At 50.2% G+C, this 12395-nt stretch overlaps 1 protein-coding gene across 4 annotated transcripts in view; it reads left to right on the top strand.

The window, feature by feature from the left end:
* LOC140386477 (rho GTPase-activating protein 32-like) overlaps positions 1 to 12395 on the top strand; it is a 310038-nt gene that overhangs the window by 275504 nt on the left and 22139 nt on the right. The gene's annotated exons all lie outside the window — the stretch shown is intronic.

Raw genomic sequence — 12395 nt, 5'->3', positions numbered from 1 at the left:
AGGCTTTGGGGAGTCAGGAGGTGAGTTACTTGCTGCAGGGTTCCTAGTCTCTGACCTGTGTTGCCTTTTTCTTTTCTGTGGCTCTGTCCCAATTATGGCAATCAGTGAGTTTGCCCTTCTTTCTATGTTATCTATGTCTTAATGCTGAGAGTCGCCAGGTATCGAATGATACCACCACAAGTTTCAACCGGCTATCGATCAAAGACCCAAACACCAGTTAGTTAGTTCAAGGTCAAGGGTACTTTATTTACACACAATTAGTCATGCAACATAAACACTACTAGTTAACTACACCTATCGACTAAGACAACCTGTACTTAACTTCGGGCACCCGGCTTAGGTCGGAAAACAGTGGCCGCTGTTCGATTCTGGATCTATCGGGTTCGAAGGAGTAACTGCTGCTCAGCTGGGCTCATCCGTCTGGTAGCGAGCGTTGAACTTGGACTTGCTTCTGGTGTTGCTGCACTTGGCGATGGCCGTAACCGGGGTACCAAGGCCAAGAGAGCGCAAACATATGGCAAACTCTTCTTCTTATACTCGGGGTGTTTTCCCGCTCTTTTGGGCGGTCCTTCGATTTGGGCCTTACTAATTGGGTGATCCCTGATCACTCCGTTCGATTCCTTAGCCAATAAGTGGGCGGGGATCTGGATGGCTGGGCGTGTCCCAAGCGGTCATTGACCCCGTTGTTTGCGTTTCCCTTGGACAGGGAGTGGCGCCGAAATGTCTGGGACTGTCCCGGTTGCTTGAGTACCAGTCTTTTGTTCTGGTGAAGATGGGCCATCAAATGCTAATCGGCCCCATTAAAATGCTAATTGAACGGAGTTTCGATACCTTCTGGACGTTTTGCTGGCAAATATGCATTTCAGGCTCTGAGCCTGCCTGAGTCTTGGCTTGTCCATTTTACCTGCCAGGCTTTGCGAGTTTCTCTGTACCTAGTTGGAAGTGGCCATCCCAGATGGCTACACTCCGTCCTCTTGATCCTCAACGCGAAGCGTGAAGGATCACAATACTGGGTATTCTTTGTTCTCTGAAATGCCGGGTACCCTTAACCAAGGACAGGTTCGACTCTACTCTACCTTCGGATCCAAAACATTTACCTACTTTTCCCTAAACAACACATATCCAAGAATTTCTAAGTGGCCATTTAACATTCAGTAAAAGGGGAACCTCTAACTGTCTCTAACTAGACTACACTCATGCTGCTATTTAACAATCAAAGAACTTATCTTACAATATAAAAAACCGATAGCAGCATCACACTTCTTCCTGTCACTAACATTCACATACACAGACAAATAAGCTTTATTAACAAAAACAACCGCAAAATTTATTAAAGAGGAAGGTTCAGAAAGAGTGTGGGGTTTGCTGGAGTCCGAGGAAAGAGTCTCGAAATGTGTATACTGGAGGGCGGGAGGCTCTCCTCCTCCATTTTCGCAATCTGATTGTTTGGACGATGCTGTACAATATGGCTATCACTAGTAAGGCTTCCATTGTGTATGACAGGGAATACCACTTAACGAGATTCTCACACCATGTGGGGGTATCGGTGGCTGTGTGTGTGTGTGGTGCAGTGTCCGGGCTGGGGGTGTTTGTGTTCGGTGGTCGTGTTCGGGGCTGTGTGATGAGGGAGGTGGAAGTGGGTAACGCGCGTAACTGTACTGTTCCAGCAACGATCATGATGCCGATCATCAGGGTCGTCTTCATTTTGTTCAGGTTTTCGTTCGCCTTCGAGTATCTTCGTATCTTTCTAAGGGAACAAGCATAGTATCTGTTATAATCGTGTTGTTTAACATCTTGTATGTTTGTCTGTCTCTCCTTAACGTCAATGTCCCATTAGAATCGTCACCATATGTGACTCCCTCATTTTTTTTTTAAAACAACCATTTGCAGAGACAAGACATCCGAAAAAGAATTCTGTGTCACAGTGCGAGCACTCTCGCAGCCTGTGGTCGATGGGCTGAGTGAGCGGACAATTTATCCGTCCTCTGCAAACTTCTTGTCTTAACCAAGTGTTTCTGACATATAAATAGTACGTGGGGGATAGCAACCGAAGGGTTGCCGGAACGGGCAAAAGTTGTGGCAAGAAGCATTCTTTAAACCACAGGACTAGAAAAGAATAGCAAAAGAGTTTTGAAAACAATTATCCAAATGGGGTGGTGCGTATGATCCACGGCAGGGCAAGAATGGGTGGGATCCCCGGGTAGGGCGGTGATCAGTGCCGTTGCTCCATGACCCGAGCTTGGCTGACCAAATGTATAGGGCGTCCTCAGGCAGGGCGGGGATAAGTGCCGTTACTCCACTGCCTGAGTGACCTTCCAAGAGTGGTAAGAATTTATAAATATATGGGCTCCAGACAAACTTGTTTCACTAACTGCCATGTGACGTCAGAAGAGTAATTATGACTGCATCAAGAAAGCGTCCGTGAGGACGATACACCAAATCGTACAAGAGAGAACGAACAACATTTAAACACAAACTAAACATAAAAGCGGGCAGGTTCCATCAGAGTACAGGACACCGTAAATCTGAATCGATTCCTGACTCCCGTCATCTGGACACTTCAAGGTTCCATTCCAAAAAGATTTCCGAAGGGGTTACTATGGTGGGAGTCAGACTCGGAGTTGTCACCGTCTCCCAGGTGCCAAACTCGCTCATGGAGTTTGTGGGCTAACGCGGCGTGTGCCGATGTGGGGTCCATTTCATCATTCCTAGTCAGACGACAGTGCTTCATGTTCCGTAGGGAGGTTGTAAGGGGGCTGTCGCTATCATCGGGTGGCGGGTCATGTTCAGGTGTGGGCAAATAAATTGTTTCAAAGAGGCTGAGTGTATCGTGGCCGGGGTCTCTGGGCCTGTAGTGACTGGGGCCTGGTTCGAGGGATCTTTGTCTGGGTCTCTCAGGGGCTTCAGTAGTGCTGTCGCTGTCGCTAGCAGCCGAATCAAGCGTCAGGGTGAAATTTGATTCTGGGGGTGTGGTCAAGGTAGTGTCTGTGGATGTGCTGCTGCTGCTGGGGGAGGGGGAACTCAGGTTGTCAGTGAGCGGGTCCTCATTGTCTGCCATCGCCAATGATAGGTGGTGCGAGTGGCTGCACTATGTTCCATAAACCTTAAGCTGATTTACATGGAACCATCCGAATTTAAAAAAAAACATTTTTTAAATGTGTTTATTCAAATTTTCCAACAACATTTTTAACAAATCCCCCCCAGTAACAAAAAGAAAGAAACGCAAACACAACAGCCAAAAATTATACAAAACTTTTACATTGGGTTTCCCCATATACAGTAGCCCCCCCATATGACATTCAAAGGTACTCGTAGGGCAGCTCCCCCCACCCACCCGAATTCCCCCCCCGAAAGAGACCCCCCTCCCCCCCACCCTTGGGTTGCTGCTGCTGCTGACCTCCTCCTAACGCTCCGCGAGATAGTCTAGGAACGGTTGCCACCACCTGAAGAACCCCTGCACAGACCCTCTCAAGGCAAACTTTATCCTCTCCAGCTTAATGAACCCTGCCATGTCATTTATCCAGGCATCCACACTGGGGGGCTTCGCGTCCTTCCATAATAGCAAGATCCTCCGCCGGGCTAACAGGGACGCAAAGGCCAGGATACCGGCCTCTCTTGTCTCCTGCACTCCCGGCTCGTCCGTTACCCCAAATAGTGCCAACCCCCAACTCGGCTTGACCTGGACTTTCACCACCTTGGGCATAGTCCTCGCGAAACCCCTCCAAAACCCGTCCAATGCCGGGCACGACCAGAACATGTGGACGTGGTTCGCCGGGCTTCCCGAGCACCGCCCACATCTGTCCTCCACCCCAAAGAACCTACTCAACCTCGCCCCTGTCATATGCGCTCTGTGAATAACCTTGAATTGTATTAGGCTGAGCCTGGCGCAAGAGGAGGAAGAATTAACCCTACTCAGGGCATCAGCCCACAGACCCTCATCTAACTCCTCCCCAAGCTCCTCCTCCCACTTGCCCTTTAACTCCTCTACCGAGGCCTCCTCCTCTTCTTTCAGCTCCTGGTAGATCGCCGAAACTCTGCCTTCTCCAACCCATACACCCGAAATCACCCTGTCCTGAGTCCCCTGTGCTGGGAGCAGCGGGAATTCCCTCACCTGCCGTCTCACAAACGCCCTCACTTGCATATACCTGAAAGCATTTCCCGGGGGTAGCCCAAACTTCTCCTCCAGCGCCCCCAGGCTCACAGACGTCCATCTATAAACAGGTCCCCCATTCTTCTAATCCCTGCCCGATGCCAGCTCCGAAATCCCCCATCCATCGTTCCCGGGACGAACCGATGGTTCTCCCGAATCGGGGACCAAACCGAGGCTCCCACCTCGCCCCTGTGCCGTCTCCACTGCCCCCAGATCTTCAACGTCGCCGCCACCACCGGACTCGTGGTGTACCTTGTCGGCGAGAGCGGCAGCGGTGCCGTCGCCAGCGCCCTCAGGCTCGTGCCCACACAGGACGCCATCTCCAACCTCTTCCACGCCGCCCCCTCTCCCTCCATTACCCAGTTACGGATCATCGCCACATTGGCTGCCCAATAATAGCCGCACAAATTCGGCAGAGCCAGCCCTCCCTGTCCCTACTACGCTCCAGAAACACCCTCTTTACCTCGGGGTGTTATTTGCCGACACGAAACCCATGATACTCCTACCTACCCGTTTGAAAAAGGCCTTGGGAATCATAAAGGGAAGGCACTGGAATACAAAGAGAAACCTCGGGAGGACCATCATTTTAACCAACTGCACCCTGCCCGCTAGCGAGAGTGGCAGCACATCCCATCTTTTGAAATCCTCCTCCATCTGCTCCACCAACCGTGTCAAATTGAGTTTGTGCAGGGCCCCCCAACTCCCAGCCTCCTGGATCCCTAAGTACCGAAAGCTCCTTTCCGCCCTCTTCAACGGCAGGTCGTCTATCCCCCTTCCCTGGTCCCCTGGATGCACCACAAAGAGCTCACTTTTCCCTACATTAAGCTTATACCCCGAGAAGTCCCCAAACTCCCTTAGGATCCGCGTGACCTCCGCCATCCCCTCCACTGGATCTGCTACATACAGCAACAGGTCGTCCGCATACAGCGACACCCGATGTTTCTCTCCCCCTTGGACCGTCCCCTCCATTTCCTGGACTCCCTTAGTGCCATGGCCAGAGGCTCAATTGCCAATGCAAACAGCAAGGGGGACAGGGGGCACCCCTGCCTCATCCCTCGGTACAGCCGAAAGTACTCCGACCTCCGCCGATTCGTAGCCACACTCGCCACCGGGGCTCTATATAGCAACCTGACCCAGCTGATGAACCCCTCCCCGAACCCAAACCTCCGCAACACTTCCCAAAGATACTCCCACTCCACCCGGTCGAAGGCCTTCTCCTAGCTGCCACTACCTCCGCTTCTCCCTCCACCGAGGGCATCATAATCACATTGAGGAGCCTCCGCACATTAGTGTTTAGCTGCCTGCCCTTTACAAATCCCGTCTGGTCCTCATGAATAACCCCCGGGACACAGTCCTCAATTCTCGTAGCCAGCACTTTTGCCAGCAACTTAGCATCCACATTGAGGAGCGAGATCGGTCTATACGACCCACACTGCAGTGGGTCCTTGTCCCGCTTCAGGATCAGAGAGATCAGCGCCCCGGACATTGTCGGGGGCAAGGTCCCCCCCTCCCTTGCCTTATTGAAAGTCCTCACTAGCAACGGGCCTAGCAGGTCCGCGTATTTCCTGTAAAACTCGACCGGGAACCCATCTGGCCCCGGGGCCTTCCCCACCTGCATGCTCCCCAATCCTTTAACCAGCTCCTCCAGCCCAATTGGCGCCTCTAAACCACCCACCTCCTGCTCCTCCACCCTCGGGAACCTCAGCTGATCCAAAAATCGTCGCAGCCCCTCTTCCCCCGCTGGGGGCTCAGATCTGTACAGATCCCCATAAAAGTCCCTAAATACCTCATTTATTCTCACCGTACTCCGCACCATATTCCCCCCGCTATCCTTAATTCCACCTATCTCCCTCGCTGCCTCCCTCTTACGAAGCTGGTGTGCCAGCATCCGACTCGCCTTCTCCCCATACTCATACGTCGCCCCCTGCGCTTTCCTCCACTGTACCTCTGCTTTCCCTGTGGTCAACAGGTCGAATTCCGCCTGGAGTTTCCGCCGCTCCCTGACTAGTCCCTCCTCGGGGGCCTCTGCATATCTCCTGTCCACCCTTAAGATCTCCCCCACCAACCTCTCCCTCTCCCTGCTCTCTCTCTTCTCCCTGTGGGCCCTGATGGAGATTAACTCTCCCCTGACCACCGCCTTCAGCGCCTCCCAGACTACCCCCACCTGCACCTCCCCATTGTCATTGGCCTCCAAATATCTTTCAATGCACCCCCGCACCCGCCCGCACACCTCCTCATCCGCCAACAGTCCCACATCCAGGCGCCACAACGGGCACTGGTCCCTCTCCTCCCCCAACTCCAGCTCCACCCAGTGCGGGGTGTGGTCTGAGATGGCTATGGCCGAATACTCCGTTCCCTCCACTTTCGGGATTAGCGCCCTATTCAAAATTTAAAAATCTATCCGGGAGTAGGCTCTATGGACGTGGGAAAAGAATGAAAATTCCCTGGCCTGGGGCCTGACAAACCTCCATGGATCCACTCCTCCCATCTGGTCCATAAACCCCCTAAGCACCTTGGCCGCAGCCAGCCTCTTACCTGTCGTGGACCTAGAGCGATCCAGTGCTGGGTCCAGCACTGTGTTGAAATCCCCCCCATTATCAAGCTTCCTACCTCCAGGTCTGGAATCCGACCCAGCATGCGCTTCATAAATCCGGCATCATCCCAGTTCGGGGCATATACATTTACCAGTACCACCCGCACCCCCTGCAACCTACCGCTCACCATCACATATCGACCTCCACTATCCACTACAATATTCATTGCCTCAAACGACACCCGCTTCCCCACCAGTATTGCAACCCCTCTGTTCTTCGCATCCAGTCCTGAATGGAACACCTGTCCTACCGAACCCTTTCTTAGCCTAACCAGATCTGCCACCTTCAAATGTGTGTCCTGGAGCATAACCACGTCTGCCTTCAGTCCCTTTAAGTGCGCAAACACCCGGGCCCTCTTGACCGGCCCGTTCAGGCCCCTCACATTCCAAGTTATCAGCCGGATGGGGGGGCTGCTCACCCCGCCCACCCCCCCCGCCGACTAGCCATCTCCTTTTCTAGGCCAGCCACGTGCCCGCGCCTCCCGCACCCTCCAGTCCCCCAGATGGCGGACCCCCGTCCCTACCACCTCTCCTACTTCCAGCTCCCCTTTGGCCAATGCAGCAGCAACCCTATACCCCCCTCTACCCCCCTCCCTCCTCCCGCTAGATCCACATCTAGCCCTTTTGCTCTCCCCATAACACTCACGTAAGTCAGCTGACTCCTGCTGACCCCGGCCTCTCCCGCCATTCCATCGACCCCCTCCAGTGTGAGAATCCCCCCTCCCCCTCCCTGGCAGTCAGTGTGCGCTCCTCTCCAGCACCGCCCATCCCCCCTCCGGCCCCCACCCCCGTCCTTCTCTAGCGCGGGAAAAAGCCCGCGCTTTCCTGAGCCGGTCCCGCCCCCTCTGAGCCAGCTCCTTTTGTGACCTTACCCTCAATTCCCCATCCCCGGGCCTCCACTCCCCCTCTTCCTTCGTGGGGGTCTGCCCCTCCAACACCAACGCCCACACTCTCCCACAGTCTCCCCATCAAATCCCTTCACCCATCCCCATCCAGCACCCAAACCAGAGGAACATTCCCTAAATGTAATAAACACCATATACACAGGAAACATCCCCCCCCACAACAAACCCTTAATTTGAGTCCAACTTTTCAGTCCGTATAAAGCTCCATGCCTCATCAGGCGTTCCAAAATAGTGGTGCCGATTCTGGAACGTGACCCACAGTCGCGCTGGCTGCAGCATACTGAAATTCACCCCTTTTCGATGGAGCACCGCCTTAGCCCAATTAAAACCAGCTCTCTTCTTATCCACCTTTGCACTCCAGTCCTGGTAGATTCGGATCTCCGTGTTCTCCCACCTGCTGCTCCGTTCTTTCTTGGCCCATCTCAGGACACACTCTCTGTCCATAAAGCGGTGAAACCTCACCACTACAGTCACCATCCTAATTTTATAAACTGAGGGGCTTACTTTGTCCGAGATTGAATAGGGTCCTGCAAATTTAGGGGAGAGTAATGAGCTGGGGTTGTATAAGGTGATCATTACCTGCTGTCTGACTGTATACTCTGTCGGGTGTACTGTCTTATCAAAGCAGGGCTTACTCTGCTTTCATTTAGCGCCTAGTCGAACAGCTGCAGCGAGCTGTGCTGCTTTAATATTCCCTACCATGTGCTGGACTGCTTTCTCATGGATCAGGGCGGTGACTGCAGGGCTGGCCAAATCAAGGCCGAATAAGTATTCGGTACCCTTCATGGGTCGTCCGGTCATGAGGGTATGGGGGGTATACCCTGTTGAGCTCGACACTGCATTCCTAATAAACATCAGTGCGAATGGGAGCACTGTGTCCCATGTTGTGTTGTGCTGCTGCACCATTTTTCTAAGTGTGGCCTTTAGTGTCCAATTCATGCATTCCACAATGCCGCTGGACTGCGGGTGATAGGCAATGTGGAACTTTTGTTTAATCCCAAATATCGTCATCACATTTTTCATAACCCTGCATGTAAAGTGGGAACCTTGGTCTGACTCAATACTACGGGGGAGTCCCCATCTTGTAAAAATTTGCTCTGTTAAGATCTTTGCCGTGGACTTGGCTGTGTTTGTTCTCGAGGGGAACGCTTCGACCCATTTTGTAAATGTGTCTATCACCACCCAGCACATACATGTATCCATTTCTGCACGGGGGGAGGGGACCAATATAATCCAATTGAAGGTTTGTCCACGGGCCCTTTACAGGGCGGATGTGTCATAGCTGGGCTTTTTTCGCATACCTATCGGGGTTCTTTTAAGCACAAATTAAACAGTTTTTGACGTAATTGGACACGTCGGTTTTCAAATCAGGCCACCAGCAGAGGGATCTGAGGTGGGCAACGGTGGATTCAATCCCTTGGTGACCATGTCCGTCATGGAACTTACAAATTATCTCATTCCTGTCCTGGGTGGGGACTACATAAATTCCATCTTTCAAAACGATTCCCTCATGGACCGTCAAGGAATTCCTAAACTTTTCGTAGGGAGCTGGGAAGTTTCCTGTTAAAATTTCTTTTAACGCTTCGTCTTCCTTTTGTGCCTGGGCTAGGTCTTGGATGTTGGTCTGTGAGACCTGAACTGCGTGTACTGGGGCGCTCTCGGGGGGTTGCCAAAAGTGGCCATGTCGTGAGCCTGCCTTCGCTAGGGCGTCAGCTTTCACGTTACCGGGTGGGGAGGAACGATGGTGACTTCTTACTTTGACAATGCCATATTTCTTGCCTTTAGCTGTCTGAAGGATATGTTTGAGCAATGGGGCTGAGGGTAGAGGTTTTCAATCCGCGGAAATAAATCCTCTCGATTCCCACAGGGGTAGGAATTCTGTTAGGCTGTTGCAGACGTACAAACTGTCCGAATATATGTATGCAGAGTCGGGAACGAATCGGGGTGCTGGACAATGTAAGCAATGGCTGCAATTCGGTTGCCTGCGAACCTAAGTGTCCAGGCAACTTTAAAGCTATCTCTTCTAAAGCACGTCCCTGCGCGTCCTCTACATAAATACCACAGCCTGTTATCCTTTTTCCCTCAAAGATTGTGGAGGAGCCATCTACGTAAATTCTCAGTGCTTTGTCTGTGGGCTGGGGTCCGATACCTGTCTTTCTTGGTACCGATTAGGGAACAAAGGGGCCTGTTCTGTGCTTGGGGGCTATGACCTCGCACTCATGTGGGGTTCCTGCATAATGCAAATTATCAGCCAGAAACGTGTGCGTTTTTGTCCGTTTTACAGTGATGTCGCGTCCCTGTAGGAGTAGGGTCCATCGCACTGCTCGAATTTGGCTTACTGTGCCGTTATTTAGGCGGTCGTCCAATAAAAGCTGTGTCGGGGTGTGCTCGGTCAAAATGGTTACTGGGTTGAGTCCGGTTATGTACGAGAAGTACTGTACCGCCCAGAAAACTGCTAACAGGTGCCTCTCGCACGCTGAAAATCCTTGTTCCACTGGATCTAAGACTCGTGAGGCATAGGCTATGGGTCCTAGACGATTGTGCCTTTCCTGCAGTACGGCCGAAAGGGTTCGGTCTGTGGTCGCTACCTCTATTGCGTATGGGGAGTGTGGATCTGGGGCTTGCAAAGCGGGGACTGTGCTCAGGGCGCATTTCAATGCATCCACGGCATCCGTGTGCTGTGAAAGCCATTTCCATGGGGCCTGTTTCTTTAGTGTTATGGGAGAGGTGTTTTCAGAACCCCAAAATTTATCATGGAGTTCACCCAACTCCCACCTTTAGTGGATTGTTGCTTTTGAAGCACACGGCTTGTTCCCCAGGTGTGGTATTACAATTATGGACACGTGGTTTTTAAAACAAAACAATGTTTATTCTATGAACTCAATTTAACCTTTAAAAAAACAAACATTGAATATCTTAACACCCGTTACTTCAAAGATAACCCCAAAAGACTACAACACTAAATAATCCGTCAAACTGTTCTTTTAAACATCCATTGCTTAAACATCCAATTCTTAAAGGCACTCTCACATGACACCTCCCCCCAAGAAAAAAAACCCATCAACTTCAAGATGGTTTCATTTTTCACTTTTGCACCATCCACTAAGAAATGCACACAGTAAAAATACTTTTTTGTTTCACCAAAAAAAACACGCAAACAGGCATAATAATATAGTCCATTTTTCCCGGTCTTCTTCAACCGAAATCCTTCTCGATTGACAGTCTCTTTGAACAAGAAAGTCTCTGCACGATCCATCCATTCCTCTACTCCTCGGTATTTCTCTTTAGAATCAGATACTTTAGTTCAATCTGACCACAGAGCCCCTTGCAATTCTCCAATACAGGAGCATTGGTTACCACAGCTTTCAGGTAATCAAATGCCTGTTGAAAGTCCGCTGTCCATTGAAATTTTTGATGTTTCTTTAGCAAGTCCATCAGTGGACAAATCACGCCACAAAACTTTTGCACAAATGTTCGATCAAATCCACTCATGCTAAGAAATCGCATTATTTCCCTTCGACTTGAGGGTATCGGAAACTCCTCAAGGAAAGTGATTTGGGCTTCTCCAAATTCACTTTCGGTTAGGTTCATCACCAAACCCGCCGCCTGAGGTCAATCGAAGAACTCCATATGATGTTTTAAATGTTCTTTCCATGTCTGGAAGTCGGAAATAAAAGCAGATTGTCCCACGTTCTCAATGTAATCCTTCAAACGTGGGATAGGATAAGAGTCCGTTCTTGTAACTGTATTAACCTTTCTATAGTCCACACACAACCGTTGGGTACCGTCTGGTTTAGGTACCATCACTATGGGTGAGCTCCATTGGCTGCAACCCACTTCAATTATGCCATTTTTAAGCAGACTCTCAATTTCTTTGTTAACCTGTGCCAATTTTAAAGGGTTAAGTCTATATGGATGTTGTTTGATAGGAACAGCATTTCCCACATCTACATCATGTATAGCCATTTTAGTACTTCCCAGTTTATCTCTACAAACTTGCCCATGTGATATCAATAACTCTTTCAGGTCAGTTTGTTTGTCCTCTGGAAGGTAACAACAATTCATCCCAATTTTTAAGAATATCCTCATTTTCCAATTTAATTTGAGGTATGTCAAATTCAGTCATCTGGATTTGATTCGTCACTTTGAGTTAGAATCATTAAAACCTCCTTTTTCTCTCCTTCCCTTTCAAAGTACCTTTTAAGCATATTCACATGACACACTCGGTGAGTCTTCCTTCTATCTGGTGTTTTTACCACATAATTCACCTCACTTAATTTCCTTTCAATCTGATACGGTCCACAAAACGTAGCTTTTAAAGGCTCACCTACCATTGGTAACAACACTAAAACTTTATCCCCACTGGCAAAACTACGAACTTTGGATTTCTTGTCCGCTACCCGTTTCATCACATTTTGTGCAACTTTCAAATGTTGTCTAGCCAATTCACCTGCTCTATTTAATCGTTCCCTAAAATTTGACATGTAATCCAATAGTGTAATTTCCGATTTCTCACCCACCAATTTCTCCTTAATCAATTTAAGTGGTCCTCTTACCTCATGACCAAAAATTAGTTCAAAAGGACTAAATTTGGTAGACTCATTAGGTGCATCCCTAATTGCAAATAATACGAATGGGATTCCTTTATGCCAATCCTCTGGATAATCTTGACAATACGCCCTCAACATTGTCTTTAATGTCTGATGCCACCTTTCTAACGCTCCCTGCGATTCTGGATGGTACGCAG

This window comes from Scyliorhinus torazame, chromosome 12 (assembly GCF_047496885.1).
Source record: "Scyliorhinus torazame isolate Kashiwa2021f chromosome 12, sScyTor2.1, whole genome shotgun sequence".
Lineage (NCBI taxonomy): Eukaryota > Metazoa > Chordata > Chondrichthyes > Carcharhiniformes > Scyliorhinidae > Scyliorhinus > Scyliorhinus torazame.
Note: the sequence above shows the minus strand (reverse complement) of the source record. Positions and strands in the feature narration are given on the sequence as shown.